Source organism: Pinus tabuliformis, chromosome 9, assembly GCF_031772625.1.
Source record: "Pinus tabuliformis cultivar Carrire ecotype Pingquan chromosome 9, CPIR1, whole genome shotgun sequence".
NCBI lineage: Eukaryota > Viridiplantae > Streptophyta > Pinopsida > Pinales > Pinaceae > Pinus > Pinus tabuliformis.
The window spans coordinates 1,325,408,103-1,325,422,510 of record NC_142307.1 but is presented as its reverse complement, the minus strand read 5'-3'; positions in this window follow the sequence as shown (position 1 = coordinate 1,325,422,510).

Genomic DNA, 14,408 nt, shown 5'->3' with positions numbered 1-14,408 from the left:
CGGGAGACCTTATACATTCTGCAAGATGGGATAACTACAGAGCTACGAGCTAGGGAGAGCCACGCCCTGCAAGTCCTCAACGAGCAGAAAATCAATATAGAAAAATTGAGCTTGCAGCGCGATGAAGTGGTGTCGCAGAATCGACAGATGGTATAGGTAATAGATGAAGCTTGTCAAAGTGTCCCGGAGTTAGCCATCCTAGCAGACACTCTAGCAGAGGCGCGCATCCACAGATTAGCAGCAGGGGTGTGTGAGGCGCGGGAGGAAATGACAAAGGTTCAACTGGAGCTGAACCTTCATATCGCCGAGTTGCGATTAAACGCGCAACTGTCCACCCCTCCGGAAGTCAGAGAACAGCGTGTTAGCGCTATTACAGCAGGACTGGATGAGATTGGCAGTGTAGTGCGAGACTGCACTAGCATGTTGGAAGAATCATTTGAGGTCCTCACAAATCTGCAGGAGGACCCCAACATTCAGCGCTTATAAATAGAGACGCGATAACTCCAACAGCAGTATGACAGCATCAAAGGAACTGCGCAAACGGTGGCCCTCACTCAGAGGCTCGTGCGGATGCAACAGGCCAAAGCGCTGAAAGAATAGGTGGATGCGGCACAACACAAGGAAGCAGTCCTGAAGGCACGCATTCAGCCTTGAATCGACGAGGCCTTCACCATCATAGTATAAATTGAAGGCAAGCTCGCACACATGCAGGGGATACATGCACAAATGCAGAGAAGCACTTCCAACACCGCAGTTGGAACAACGCATGAAGCAGATCCAGCAATCAGGAGCTCAATGTGTTGCCGACCTTGCCACAATTCGAGGTGAGTTGGAAGGACTCTGCGCAAAGATCTCTGCACTAGCAGAGTGACTCGAGGGTGAGTCACGATGTTTGTGTTGGGGGCCTGTTGGGCATGGAATCCCCCCAAGGCAGGTTTTGGGGCTTAAAGCCCAAGTTTTGACCGAATATTTTTGTAAAAACTCCGCGAATTGCAGCCGCGGGGCGCGAAATCATAATAGAGTCACAGGGTTGTTCGCCCTAGTTTTTGTAATGTAATGTCAGTTGGATAGACCTACCCATGGTCCGCAGGCCATGGGATTGTATAAATAGAGCGAGGTTCTAAGTGTATAAGATAACCAATAGCGAAGAATAGAAGAGGATGAGAAGTCTAAGTGATTGAGTAAAGTGTGTCTTTGTGTCGTAGAGTAGGGAAAGGCTCTGCAGCTGAGTGCGCAGAGGCCTAGTAGTCCGCAGCTGAGTGCGCGGACCCCTACAGCTGAGTGCGCAGGGCAGGTCGAGTCTGTAACTGTTGGAAGAATCAATAAAGAGAAAGTTTACCATATTTCTGTGCATCTTTTCCTGTTTTAATATATGATTGGGTATAATTTGCAAGTATATTGTTTATATGTTGCACGAACTTATTTGAATGTTTTACTAATTATAACATAAGACATCCAAGTACGCAAAGGTAATTAACTAGTGTAGGAAGATAAGTAAGATCTCGGGTAATAGCATAGAGCGTGGCTCTAGCAGCGCGGAAGCTCCACAATCCCTGGTTAGGGCTGCGCGAAGGCAATGTATCAGGGTGTGAGGAACAGGGAAGTGCGCGAAATGACTTGTGCGCAGGGACAAATAATGAGACTAGTCGAACCTCTCAGACATCTCAAGGGTGCGGAAACCTGGTTCTAGCACCCTCCCATACTACTTTGAGTGAGATCTCAGTCCACGCTTCGCGGACTGTTTCCGAAAGGTCCAGTAGTACAGGGATTTGTTTGGCTAATTAACTCCAAACCTGGGTCAAGTCCCAATAAGCCAACAGCGCCACAGGACCGCGAGCCGGGAGCCAAGGGCTAGGGCCTATCCTAGCCCTCACGACTCGCAGCATAGTCATATGCCCAAGCATTTAAAACATCCAAAGAACTGAGCGCAAAGGGGTAAGGAGGCCAACCCTAGGTTGTATGACCCCTCACATGACCAAGGGCGTGCACAGGTAAAGGAGCCAGCGGAATAGTTGGAGGGGGCCAACCAAAGATCTTATTGAACCTCATATAAGCAAGAGCGCACGTGGAGGAGGGGACCAACCCACAATCATATGTGCACCATAGAACCAAGGGTGTGCCAACGAAGGAAGCCAAACAACAGCCCTAGAATATTGCCCCCCTATGTGGTCGCATGGCACCACGTGATTAGGATTTTCAGGACTAGGGGCCCCTTAACGGTCCTACAAATTCGCCCATCGAGCGGGAATTGTCCCAGGTTTTGTGCGTCAGTTCCGTGTTTGGGGCGGTCGAGCCAGGTTGGGGCCGAGTTGTAGGATGGTTAGCTGCGAAATTTTGGAAAAGGAAGAAATAAGCATAACTTTCTCAGTTTTTGGCCAAATGAGGTGCAGAAAGAACCAAAATAGGGTTTTTGACAGTGTTGGATCCATTGGAGACATCAACTCTACTATTTGAGTAGTGTAAAACATGTAAATACACTTTTGATCATTTTTAATGAAAGAGGCCCTACATTGGAAGTTGTACAAAGAGATGTAGCCCAAGAGAGGGGTGAACTCATTTATCATTATTGTGTTATGTGTTTTAGATATGTTGATTTTGTCTCTGTTTGGCTGTAAAATTTGGTTTAAATTTACTTATTTATGTGTTTAGTAAGCTAATCCTCTACCCAAAACACATATAAATCTAACTTGCAAATTGTTAAAAACCTTCAAGTTTACACATTCAGATCACATATTCTTTGAAGGAAAGGTGTCACAACCTGTTTGAGTCATTCTCTTCATTTGTCTCTTTAGTTATTTTGGTGCAACACTTGAAATTTGAATGTTCATCTTCCCACTCATGGGTTGGCTTTTTCTAATTTTAATTTTACTAGTGAATATATGTTTTAATGATATATTAATTATAAAATCAAATAGAAATGTCTTTATTGGATTTAGCGAAAAGTGATATTGAAGGCCTTATGTATGTAGGAAATATCGAGTAGAATTCCTCGTTAGGATATTTCACATTGTGGTTTATCTCCCTACCTCCTCATATATGTACTAGGCCCTAGTGATGGGCACCAAGGTGTGAACCCAAAATTGCTCTATGAAACCTTCCATTTTCTACTTCTGGATGTACTTGTCTTAGTTCATAAACCTTCAAAAAGTTGATTGAATCCTTTTATACCTCTAGAGTTTCAAACACTTGGTATTTGGGAAGTAGGGAAAACCAATGTCACAACATTGGTTAGACCTCATCCCATCCTTCCAAGCCATCTTTATGTGTCACCCACCATATAGACTATGTGGATCTTAATATGACATCCAAGGTTGGTACCAACTAGTCTTCTAGTACTATTACACACACGTACTCCATAATTTCCTCCACATGTCCCATATAATCGTAGATAAGGGGTCTATCAACAATTCCAATCCTTTATACATCCATGATCATGGCACGACTATGAGATGGCATCTCATGGTTGCACTCTTGTCAGTCTCCAAATGCCTCATAACTGTCTAAATCGTAGGAGTAGATTCTCCTCTAGTGAACTACTGCATTAGTGGTGGTATTGATGTAATGCTCCCTCATTCTTGTTGTCATGCTATATAATTTATCTATGACTAGACCATCCATGACATTGTGTAATAGTTCTATATATCTCTCCCTACTTACAGGGTAAATAGGATGTATTACCCTAATCCCATCCACTTTGAATGGAACTTGTTTTCAAATTGATCATGAACTTATTGTCAATGGCCTAGTTGAAACCTAACATAGTGGGGTAGGTATATATCTCATCAATGATTTCAATAACTTTTAAATCTTCTATTGTATTTATAGTGACTAGATTAACCTCAACATCCTCTAGACAATTAATTAGTTTATTTGATAATGATCAATTAGCTGCCACCAAATGGAAGAATTTACTAATCATGTCTTCCCATCATTTCCAATGAATTTACCTTATTTTCATGGATTTGAACATCTATCTTAAATTCCTAATTAGTCCAAGTTTTTTTCTATCAACCAATCCACTAAAAAATCCTCTTTAGCAAGGGGTCATGGACCACTTATCTCCCCCACACCCGGCCCAACCCCCCAAATCAACTTGACAAAAGTTGATCACAACGTCCTTATTAGTTCTTAATCATCTAAGATCCTAATGAAGGTATCAATTCATTCTTTTAGGGCTATCTCCTACTTGTCCCTTTGTTGCGATCTTTAGTTGCACTCTTGTTTCATGTATTCAATGGATTTCATGTTGTTGAATTGTTTCTCACATTATGACCTATTGTAGTCATTTATTCACTCAATGTTCCCCTTCTTATAGTAATCCTTTTTCCTAGTTTCATTAAAGTCAAGGTTCATAGTGGTTGTTTTCCTTATCTAGGGGAACTCTAGTTGAACATCACTAGTGCCTATTTGAGCCCCTCCTCTAGTCACCACATGGATCCTCGGTTCTTTAAACTATGTAATATATTGTGGCTCAAAATTGACTAGAATTGCATTGTCTTACCTATCTCTAGTCTCCCATTTAGCTATTGGGTTTGGAAAACGTTTGATCGCATGACTTATGGCCCTTTAATGGCCACCTATTACTCTTATCAATTATGGAAAATCATAGAAGATATGTTGTATGTGGTAGTGTAAATATCCAAGTGCCTTAAAAATTTATAAAAAGTCAACGAATATGATCCACTTCAAGGTGTAAAATTCCTTTTTACAATGAATCCAATACAAAATATAATAAGAGATGATCATATGACTAGGTTTCCTTGGTATACATATAGGAGACAAAGTGTACAATTATAATGAAAGGGCACTGTTGTACTCCTATACCAATAGGTGTCATATTTCATAATTGATTGGTTGAGCTCTATAATATGTTCATCCATTTCCTTGTTGCAAAGGTTTTCCATATTATCAAAAAATCGAGAAAATTAAAAAATGTAAAGAGGGTATACCCTAAAAGAAAAATCAAAGGGTAAAAATAATAAAATGGTCAAAAGAAAAATGAGAAGAAATGAACCCCAAACAAAAAAAAAAAACCAGAAAAGTGTGCAAGTCCAAAATGCCACTAATTTTTCATTGTCTGTAAATAAAGCATTATTTGCAGCTTGTTGAAACTTTATGCCACAATTGATGAATGACCAAACAGCTTAATCTTGGCCAATTCATGTTTGAATTTCATATTTTAGACATAGAGAATAAAATCTGTCCAAACTGTTCAATCTTGGCAGACAAGTAGATAGGTAGAGAAGCAAAGGAGCTCAACAGTTTAATCTGAGCCCTTGGAAGTAATAAGTACAGAATTAGGTAGGCTTACCATGCAAAAGAAAAGAAAAGTTGATGAGGGTTTGCTAGTCCAAGTGCATCCAAGTAAAGAAAAGAAAAAATGTTAGGCAAAGTAGGCCGGGTAGGTAGTTTGGTGTTGCAGAAGGATACTTGTGATGGATTGTGTTTCTAAAAATGTGTGTTAAATTTCACTCCCATCACAAAGTACAAGGCAGATATTTTACTTGATGCAGCTCAAGCGAGGCAAGGCTGGAATAACTAACTCCCCTTCATGTTTTTTCCCTAATCACTTACTAATTTCCCCCTCAAATATTAAGATCTGCTTAATATCACTCACAAATCACTCATCTCATTTCGTAAGCTCATTTTTTTAATTAAATCCCTACTTTACTTGGGAAAATGCATAATATCACCTCAAAAACCCCTCATGTTCATCCTAAGCCTAAGTTTAAAACTACAAAAGTCAAAATTGTTTTTTAAACTTAGCGCTTATTATCATTTCATGAGTCATATTAACCATTAACCTTTATTATGTAAATCCTGATAAATTGCTGCCCAATCCCATATTATGTAAATATATAGCAAAAATCCCCAAATATTAATATTCCCGCCCCCCGGTTAACTATAACCATATTCGCTGTATATAAAAGATGGAATTGATAAACTTGTTTGAAGTTTATTAAGAACCATAGCCTTCACCGTGCGCATCATGGAATTAATTAACCTCTGGTTAATTAAAAACCAACCAACCTCGACTAATAAAACAAGCCCCAATGCATTAAAATATGGTTTTATTATGACCGGGCCCGCTGCTTATAGTCCCACCATCTCCACAGCGCGTCCGCCGTCAGATCTGTGCCCATTCATCCGACGGTCCGCATTCATTTCGCGACCCCCTCAACCGCCAAACGTTAACTCGCGGGAGACCGGTGGTTTTGCCGCCGTACCTCCACCACGCGTCGCGCTATTGGCCTGCTCGCTCTCTCCCCGCCCAAAACCGCCCAGCCCCAAAAGCGATGCGGGCAAAACCGTTTACCCCCCCCCCCCGTTGACGTCATCCACTGACATCAACTGTCCTTTGCTGACATCACCCGCCACGTCCCCCGCCATGTCATCTGCCCGTACTCCCGCTGACGTCATCCGTCCTTTAAAACCAAAAATTCCTGCCAAGCTGCATTTTGTCGAGTAAAAGGATAAAAAGCTCATTTTCACTATGTTTCTCTGCATATCGCGCTCTCGGGAAAAAATGATCTGCTCCAGTTTTTGACCAGAAAGGCTACAATCAACGAGCTTGCAAACTCTGCCGACCCGCCATTTTACAGCTTCTTCCTCTTCAAACACAGTTGAACACAAACCGAGGGACTTTCGAGCTCACAGAAGAAAGAAACAGAGATATACAAAGATATTTTGTTACCCTAGCCAGTGGGCTTTCAGAAACATGAATGGCCAAAGGAAAGGCAGTGAGAAGACATGTTAGTAGTTCTATTTTGCCAGACAGCGGTGAGCAGGAGTCAGTTCAGCATTGAAGAGCATAAAAACAAGTCAAAGAGTATCAGTTTAGAATTAAAAACAAAGCAGATCAGCAATAAAGGATGTCAGAGCATAGTTAAAGAATATCAGGTCGGCATTGAAGAAAATCACATCAAAATTAATGCATCAGCTAAGACAGGCAGTCGGCGCAGAGCTACTACAGAAGACAGCTGCAAGCCAAACCCTAAAGGCCTGCCTCCAGCACAAACATCAGTTAGTTGTTTTTATTTCACTTGTAAATTATTTTAGGTTAAAACTAGATATTATCTCACAGCTGTTATGAGATATAGGTTGTACATATCTTGCTATATAAATACCCCCTCCATTAGAGTATTGGGGTGGTCTGTGGTGTGTGAATTTCTTAGACTGTGCTGTAATACTGAATATTTTGGAATACAAAGCTGTTGGAACCATCTGTTGTCTGGCCATACTGGATGAAGAATTGAAGCAAAGGACTTGCCACAGAATTCTTGAATCAACCTTCGGATCAATAAATCCCCTATATCTTGTATTTTACAGTTTTCGTGTTTACTATATCATCTGTGTTTCATAATCTGAATGATAAAGAAAAAGGTTAATTTCAGAATTTGCTTGATTGCACTCTGTATTCAATCTTTATTATTCTCTGTGTTTTCTTCAGAATTAGAATAAACAGTGAACTCTTAATTGCTCTTGTTTCCCGATTCTTTCATGTTGATTATTTGGTGAAGAATTCTTAACTGCTCTCTATCAGTAATCATCCATTTTCCCTCTTTCAATATGTTGAAGGATTCTTAACTGCCCTTCACCCATTTGAGCCCATTCCATTCGTTTCAAGTCTTTTACTTGTTCCCTGTTTGACTACCTTGCTCTATGAAGTCATCCCCTGTTAAGAAACCAAATCCAGAAAGCTTGCTTCGTTTGATTCCATCATGCCCAATGGACTGAACTGTTCTGTTTTACCTCACTGTTCTATGGAATCTCACCACCCAAACCCAAAACAAAACCCTTGAACTTCATAACTAACCTAATACCTTTAAAAAACAAAGCTAAATCAAAAAGAGAGAGCCCTCTCTGGATACAGATTGGCTAGGTTCTGTATCTAAAAGATTGGTCTGTGGTTACCTCGGCAGTATTCCCTTTCTTACAACTTTTGGGAAAAACCTGAGTGATAATAGGTACAATGAAAGGTTGTCGACCACATGATAATATAACAATAGAAATGTGATAATTCAATATCGAGGGATTAACAAGGGGTGTTATGTGCTTAACATGCCCCTCCCCTTCAAACTATTGTTATCCTTGACACTTGACTAACTGTGGATGTTTCTGAATGAATAACTCATCTTCCCTTGTTGCCTCTTCCACTCGTAGGTTCTTCGATTTGATGAGGGACTCAGTGATTGTTCGATTCTATAATTGCTTAATCCTTGTTTCAAGAATTATGTCTTGCTCTAGTATGATTTTCCCTTCATTAATCTTTGGTCAAATATTTTGGATTGACATCTTGTCACTGATTACCTTCTTTAAGCAAAAAAACATAGAAAATTGGATGTACATGTGAAGGAGGCAAATCGAATTTGTAAGTTATACTTCCAATCCTCTGCAACACCTTATAGGGGCCATAATACTCAGGTGCTAATTTATTGTCATTCTTTTGTTACCTAAGGGGCATCTATTTATATGGTTGTAGCCTAAAAAATACCCAATACCCACTTCAAATTTCATTTTATTGTGATGTTGAACTAGTTATCATTTCATCATATTTTATGTTATAACCAAGTTGTCCTGTAATAGTTTTAGAACCTCTTTTCCGTGCCCTATGTGGTCTTCCATTGCTTGAACCTTTGTAGACCCTTTTAATGGTGTTGTGATGAATGGAGGATGATATCCATAAATTTCCATAAGAGGGGAAATTTTTTATGAAGTATCAAAGGATGTGTTGTACCACAATTGTACCAAGGGTAACCACTTGACCCATTGTGTTTGTTTGTCACATGTAAAGTAATGAAGATCCTTGTCAGTCATCTATTTTGACAATATTTTTCCATGATACTATAGATCCTAGCCTAAATAAACTTTCTTATGCTACTTTTATTACATTTTGCACTTTTTTTTAATCAATAAACCACTTACCAAGGTACTTTGTCATTAATTTTAATTTTTTAGAATTTCATGGAAATTTATGTATCATAAATCAAGTTTACCAATTTTTTATACTAAATAACAATGCTCATAATTGCTCATTGTTTAGCCATTTGCACGTTAGCTAAGTGAAATAACGGACATAGGTTTTGTCACCCATGATCCCGAGATGGTTAGTTATGTTAAAATTGGAAACTAGAGCCAAACTCCATGTGGGTCATCTTATTTATGGCAGCTGATATTTTTCTTGGATCCCTCTCATCGAGAGGTGTAGGATTGATCTAAATATCATCCTATTTTGATAATTATTCATGGAGTTATGAATTTATGTGTTATAAGACAATTCGTCAAGGTCAGCCAGCAACCAAATAAACCCCACATGTGCTCAACGTTTTAGTATTAAAGGAGATGACTTGAGAGTCATTTCACACACACTTCTATCTTGATTTCTCTCCACTTGTCTTGGATTTTAGTGGAAGAGAAATCTAGGAGTGGAAGCCCTAGACGTTGGAGGAAAAGAGGCTGCCCTAACCGCAACAAAGAAGGCAGGCCAGCAAAGCAATGGAAGGGTTCTATGCGTGGACCTAAAGGAGCTTAAGGAAGAATCCTAACGCAGTCCTAAGGAAGCCCTAAACGTTGTCCTAAGGCAGCCCTAAACGTTGTCCTAAAGGCAGTGCTAACGCAGTCCTAAGGCAACCCTAAACGTTGTCCTAAAGGCAGCCCTAAACATTGTCCTAAAGGCAGCCCTAAACGTTGTCCTAAAGGTAGCCCTAAATGCTGTCCTAAAGGCATCCCTAACGCAGTCCTAAAGGCATCCCTAATGCAGTCCAAGAAGGCAGCCCTAACGTTATCCTAAGGCAGCCACAACCTATCCTATCTCAAGGTTATCCTAGCCATTGTTAAGATGAAGATAGACGATGTCATAAACATGCCAATGGTGCCCTAGCCACAGGCATATGGTGCCCTAGACGCAGGCCTAATGCGGCTAAAAGGGAGGACTATTTTAAGGCCTAAAACAAGGCACCGAGCTGCTGAAAGGAGGCTGAGGGTAGGCCGAGTTGAAGAAGGGTTGTTTGGGGCAGCGAAAAGGTGGGTTGTAGGTGACAGCGTGGGACTGTGGTAGGCTGCAGTCCTAACCACCTCAAAACAGGGATAGCATGGAGAGTTTGAGGGCTCAAACATGCCCAGAACAATAGTGCTAGTAAATGGGACAGGTTGGATACATGGTGCTGCTAAGACACATGGGACAGCAGCAAGGTATAGCATGATTGTTAGGGACAACAGCTATAGCAATATATCTAGGTAGCAGTGTCAAGGGACATTTGCATAGTAAATGGGACAAAAAATGAATGCTAAGGCAAACATGGGACAGCAGCAAGCATGGACAGTGTGGCAAGCATCGTGTTGCAAGCACATGAGACATGTTGTATGTCAACATGGTTTAGCATACCACATGGGACAGTAGTGTGGCAACATGATGCAGCTATGGCACATGGGACAACTGTGGTAGCATGGTACAGCAATGGCACATGGGACAGCTGTGGCAGCATGGTGCAACAATGGCACATGGGACAACAGTGTGGCATAAGGTGCAGCGATATGATGTGTACAGCATGGTCATGAGGTCCAGCGTTGTGATGATGGGTGCAGCATGGTGCATCATAGTGAGGTGCAGCATGATGACGAGATGCAGCACAATGATAGGTGAAGGAGTCACCTTGGAGAATCAGTTGAAGCAGCATGTCTTCAACTGATCTCATGTATCATCTTCTTAGAAATGATCTATGCTCTTATCTAGATAAGTCAAAGTGTTGACTTATGTTGTAAATGTACTATCTCTCTCTCTCTCTCTGCTGAACTATTAAAGAACATATAAGAAGATTTGATCAAGGGTTTCTCCACATTAGGGTTTGTCCCTGGCTAGCGCTACATCTTGTGTCCTCTTGTCTTGGCTTGTCTTCTGCGATTTGTGTTTATGTTCTATCTGCAGTTTACTTTAATGCTAATGTGATTGCTAATCTGGAAAAGATATTGAGCTAACTGTGAAAATTGAAATAAATTGCTCTAAGCATAGAAAATACCTAAAATTAACATGGTATCAGAACTGAGGTGAAGACAAAGCCCAAGCAAGAGTGAAAGAGCAATCACCGAAGACAGTTGGGAAAGGACAAAAGGATTAATGGATTCCTCATCCCTCTTCAAATTCGCCAAGGGTGAAGTCGAAGCAGAGAATATTATCAAAATGGCACAACTGAAGCTTCTAATGGCCCACCTAAATATCACTTCAACAGGAAGTCTGGATCTAAGGGTGGAAAGAAAGACAGATGCCTTGTTTGTAATAAGTTTGGCCATTATGCGAAGGAGTGTCTGAATGGTAGGGACACATCTTTTGATGAAGATAACAACCATTCCAGGGACATCTTCAATGATCAGAGGAATGACAGGTAATGCAGGTCATCAAGGAAATGTTTGACTCTTCAAAGAAAGCAAGGAATCCCAAGTATGAAGAATCAAATGTTGTTTCTGATAAGATAAGGAAGCGTTATCTTGTACTGGCCCTCTCCTTCAGATTCTGTGGGAATCTGGCTTATTGATTGTAATGCTTCAAGGCACTTCATCGGATAAAAGGGTGATCTCTCTAATTTAGTAGAGATGGAAACAATCGTTGGATTATACTTGGAGCCGAATCCACCTATCCCGAAAAGGGTGTAGGGAATATTACCCCTCAATTGAATGAAGGTAACTCAATTCATTTACGAGAATCTCTTTATGTACCTGATCGCAAGAAGAACCTGGTGTCCATGGAAGTCAAAGGTTTCAGGATGGCATTCATCGATGGAAAGATACGTGTTTGAAAATGGAATTTTTAAAGATGCTTTTGAGTTCAGGGTTGCATCAAGTTGCAGGAGGTCCATTGGGGACCATGTCAGTTGTCACATCTCATCTATAGCACGGAAGGTCTACTTATTATGGGACCCTACCCGATGTGAGTCAGATGATGACAGGGATGCCTGAATCCATGAAGAGCATGAAGGTACATGTCCGAGATGTATCGAAGGAAAATCTTACAAGGGGACCATTCCCCTCATGTAGTGGGTCCACAGGTTTGGAACAACCCGAGGAGTTTGAGATTCATGATCGGGAATATCATGTATACAGGTGGAAGAAATCCCTCTATGGCTTGAAGCAAAACACCCCGGGCGTAGTATGAGATGATTGATAGATGTCTGATGAAGCTAAGATTCACTCGGAGTGAAGCTGATCCAAACCATTGCTTGAAGGTTGTGGATAATAGACCTCTCATACCGGCACCTGCTGAGGACGACCTCTTTCTGACAGATGCAGACCCTCTCAGTTACAAAAGCAAGAGGGAGTTGGATTCCGCATTTAGAATGATGAACTGCAAGCCTGTGACTACCTCGATGGAGCTTAATTTTCAGAAGTTATGCGGTATGGATGCCGGACCAGATTTGGGAAATGCCTCTGAGTTTCATAAACTGATTCACATTGATGCTCTTGGTGAACTTCCATCCAGACATATGTTTTGCAGTTAGCATAATGAGCTCACATATGGTTGAGCCTCACTGGATTGGTGCCAAGAATCTTCTGAGATATCTTCGGGGCACAATCTCTCATGGATTGAGATACACTGCAGAAATGTGAAGCTGCATGATTATTTGAATGCTAACTGGGCAGGCAGTGTGGAGGATCGCAAGAGCACTTATGAGTGCTAGTTCTCTTTGGGTTCTGCTTTGATATCCTGGATGAGCAGAAAGCAAAATTCTGTTGCTATAAGCACCGTTGAGACCAAATACATAGCTATGAGTATGACTTCGTGTGAAGCTGCCTGGTTGTGGAAGCTCTTTAGTGAGTTGTTTATACACATGATGGATACCACCGTGATCTTCTGTGGTAACCAGGGGGGGGGATTTGATTGTTGAGGAATCCTGTATTCTATGATTACTCCAACATATAGACATCAGAGACTACCTTATCTGGGATATGGTACGTCGATGAGCGAGGAGGCTCCATCACATTGAGACTGATGTACAAGTCGCAGACATTCTGTCGAAGCCCCGGGGAAAGGTCAAATTTATGACTTTCCCGAATGACTTGGATTCGTTGAGAGACCCTCTTATGAGGGTCCTACATGATGCATGCATTGAGCTCTGGGAGCTCCGGGGGGCTTGGGGTACTTATTGGAGCAACAAGCGACCATAGGGCAACTCACCCTCCCCTAATGGTGTGTTGTGTATAGGGTGAATGGCTCAGCGTTCCCCTGTGATACCTCGTGGTGACTTAGGGACAGGATGAGTGGTTCTCCTGTCGAGGCATCCTACCCATGCAGTGTGGGACTCATGGGAAGTACCTCTCATCTAGCCACTGAGCAGGGAAATGGGGTTAGGGACCATAGTAGTACTATCGATGGACGCATCGTTGTATCTACCATACTCCCTATGCTAGGATGACCTCCATTGATCTGGGATCAGTATGAGTGGTTTGAGACACTCTCTTGTGATATTGATCTGGGATCAATGAGACTGACTTCAGGTCAATAAGAGTGGTATGACACACTCTCTTCATATGGAACTGACTTCGAGTCAGTAGAGAATGGTATGAGACATTCTCGATCAATTCTTCTTCTTCATGGTTCAGCGAAGCAGAGAAGAGCAGAGCTCAACAGAGCATAGCAGAGTAGAGCAGAGCATAACAGTGGAGGGGACAGATGGAGTTCTCCCTGGTTGAGAGGGAGTGTTAAAATTGGCAACTAGAACCAAACTCCATGTGGGTCGTCTTATTTATGGCAACTGATATTTTTCTTGGATCCCTCTCATCGAGAGGTGTAGGATTGATCTAAAGATCATTCAATTTCGATAAGTATTCATGGAGTTATGAATTTATTTGTGTTATAAGACAATTTGTCAAGCTCGACCAGCGACCAAATAAACCCCACATGTGCTCAACGTTTTAGTATAAAAGGAGATGACTTGAGATTCATTTCACACACACTTTTATCTTAATTTCTCTCCACTTGTCTTGGGTTCTAGTGGAAGAAAAATCTAGGAGTGGAAGCCCTAGACGTTGGAGGAAAAGAGGTTGCCCTAGCCATAACAAAGAAGGCAGGCCAGCGAAGCGATGGAAGGGCTCTATGCGTGGACCTAAAGGAGCTTAAGGAAGAATCATAACGCAGTCCTAAGGAATCCCTAAACGTTGTCCTAAGGCGGCCCTAAACATTGTCCTAACGGCAGTGTTAACGCAGTCCTGAGGCAGCCCTAAACGATGTCCTAAAGGCAGCCCTAAACATTGTCCTAAAGGCAGCCCTAATGCAGTACTAAGGCAACCCTAAACGTTGTCCTAAAGGCAACCTTAACGCAGTCCTAAAGGCAGCCCTAACGCAGTCTAAGAAGGCAGCCCTAACGCTATCCTAAGGCAGGAACAACCTACGCTATCTCAAGGGTATCCTAGCCATTGTT